The following is a 3,106-nucleotide window of genomic DNA, read 5'->3' as shown; positions in this document are numbered from 1 at the left end:
GTAAATTCAACTAGGAATGACTAAAACTTTTAAAAACTAGGATTGGGGAATAGAAAACAGGAGAGTGGAAATGAGATGCTAATGTTGAGTGTGAGCATACCTGTCAAAGGAGAGTTGAAATACAAGGAAATCACCACCCATTAAATGCAATAACAATATTAACATCTCCTCTGTTTTTTTTATAACTGTGTGATTATGAGGGTGTTGTTGGAAAAATAGTGCAGCTTCACAAATTGGACCACATCTTTCCGTAAAAATTTAAAACCCGGAACTGTTGTGCAATGTGGAATGTGGAACTCTTTGCCTCTTCTATAATTGTTGCAATCTGATTTGTCGTAAATTCTAAATGTGTAGGGAAATGGAGGTGATCAAATTTGAAGGGTCGCTACAAGTCAATTTGATCTCATTGAAGTGGAAAGAGTTTTTGAACTATTGTAAAAGTTTGAATACATTATGTTTGATTTTGTGAAATATATTTTTTGCTAGAATATATTGAACTATTGTAAGAGTACTTTCTGAACTATTGTGTACACATATTTAGAATATTGATTTATAAGTATGTGTATGTGTACACAAGACATACTATCTTTTGATGTTTATTGCAAATCTATATATTTGAATTACTTATGAGCCAATTTAATGCTTGAGATTATTTATTGCAAAATAATATTGGTGTTTTTTAATTAGAAATTGTGGCATATAAATATTTTATAGCCAAAATGATATGGCCACACTTAAAAGTGTAGCCATAGGACTGTAAATTGTGGTATGCACATGGGCAAGGACTACACTTCAAAGTGTTGTCATACATTAGATAGAAAAGGCAACACTTTAAAATTGTTGTCATACATTAGATAGAAAAGGCAACACTTTAAAATTGTTGTCATACATTAGATAGAAAAGGCAACACTTTAAAATTGTTGTCATACATTAGATAGAAAAGGCAACACTTTAAAATTGTTGTCATACATTAGATAGAAAAGGCAACACTTTAAAATTGTTGTCATACATTAGATAGAAAAGGCAACACTTTAAAATTGTTGTCACACATTAGATAGAAAAGGCAACACTTATAAATCGTGGGCAATAAGGAAGCTAAGGCCACGCTTAAAAGTGTAGTTGTATGAGATAAAAATGTTGCTATTTGAAGTACATAAAAGCGTTGCCATTTTGCCTTTTAGGCTACGCTTTTAAGTGTAGCTGATAAAGGCAACACTTGAAAAGTGTTGCCTAAACTCTAAGGTAACGCTACTTTCGGGCACCCCTGGAAAAGTGTTGCTTAAAAACCAAAAGTGTAGCCTTTTATCGAAGGCCACACTTTTTGCTAGTTTAGGCTACACTTTACTGGGGTGGCCGTAGGCCTAAAATGGTGTAGTGTTAGTACAAGAATGTACTAAATATGATATCTTGCATAAACATCAACATAAGCATAAGAGTTTGACAATATACATCATAAGCAAAATCAATGCACAATAATAAATAATAACAACATGTAAGGAATACTATTCAAGTAACCTCAAAGCGTACTCAACCAAGACATGGGTAATCAGCTAGAGGTCTTAATCATCATATAAGGTAACCTTAACAATCATCCAAATTCCTCACCTATCATTCTCATCTTTATCTTATCTTTTATAAACATTGGGAATCACCTCCTAGCCTTCCTATAAAGTCTAATGGGTAGTCGCCTCTTGCCTTACTTATATGGTTATAGGTACTCACCTCCATTTTCATCTTATGGGATCATGGGTACTCACCTCTATGCCAGCATCATATGACACGGGTATTCACCTCACATCATTTCATTATAAGATGCGGGTATTTGCCTCAAAATCATTCAATTAAGGATCATGGGTATTCTCCTCCATGTCAAACATTAGGGAATAAGGGTAGTCGCCTCTTACTCTCCTTTAAAGAATATGGGGAATCACCTCATATGCTTCTCAATTAGAGATTAAGGGTAATAACCTTTAGCCTTATCAAATTCTAAGTCCTTTAGTCTCGATTCATTTTAGGTGAGCAATTCATTAAACGTAGAATCATTAAATGTGAGAAAGCCTTTCACATTCATACTTTAGAAATTTATGTGGGAACTATCCCTTCCACAAAATTACATCCAGAATAAAAAAATTCAAAACATAAGCTTTACTGTCAAAGTACTACATCTCATAATAAACATATATGCTTCAATCTCAAAGCAATCCTAATGTATCTCATCGCTCCTATAAGAATACATCTAACCACAAATTCTCATTTCATGGCATCTAACCCAATTATATCAGTTCTAAGTTAGAAACATCGGTTACGCATAGGTACATGTAAATTCATCATAAAAACATGTATTCTACTCGATTCAAGAATAAAAAATCATTACCCAATTAATTAGGTCAATATTCATCAATACCCACAACATTAGAAGAAAACCTTAACTTAAATTGGGGAATTTCTACTTTCCAATCAGGTCTCCATGTATGAAAGGATTCCATGGATGAAAATCCATCATACCTTTATATCAATGCCCACAATGCTTGATGATTGAAGGGTTGACCATGATCCTAGCTTGAACTCTTTCTTCTTCTTCGAGTTTTAGAGAGAAATATTTTAGAGAACTAATTTGGGATTTCTTTTGGGTTTTGGAAATAATGACTTAAATGGGTGAGTTTTGGGGTTAAAATCACTTATAAAGGGGTCTAGTCTTGGGTAAAACGACATAGCATTAATCTATTTAAAACCAAAAAAGACCAATTTACCGCTCAACTGACAGTGGACTGTCCACTACCACGAGTGTAACCACAGCCCGTAGTGGTGCATGTGGTCCCTTGACCAGTGGCCTCACTTTCCACCCCTCAACTCCCAAAACAAAGTCAAGGCCACAACCCCTCCCACGGACCGTGTTGGCCTTCACGAGCCGTCTAATGGCTCTTGGGGGAGGGTCCCTATTGGGGAGTATTGGGAGCTCACTGCCTAGCTCACTATGGCCCATGGTCGCCACCATGAGGCGTCATGGTGGTCATGGGAGGTGAGCATTGCTTGGTGAAGGCTTCCCAAGCATCACTTCCTTGGCTCCTACACTCTCACTTTACCCTAGCATAGCCTACTAGATTCA

Source organism: Solanum tuberosum, unplaced genomic scaffold (assembly GCF_000226075.1).
Source record: "Solanum tuberosum cultivar DM 1-3 516 R44 unplaced genomic scaffold, SolTub_3.0 scf00270, whole genome shotgun sequence".
Taxonomy (NCBI): domain Eukaryota; kingdom Viridiplantae; phylum Streptophyta; class Magnoliopsida; order Solanales; family Solanaceae; genus Solanum; species Solanum tuberosum.
The sequence above is the reverse complement of the archived record's forward strand: the minus strand, read 5'-3'. Positions refer to the sequence as shown.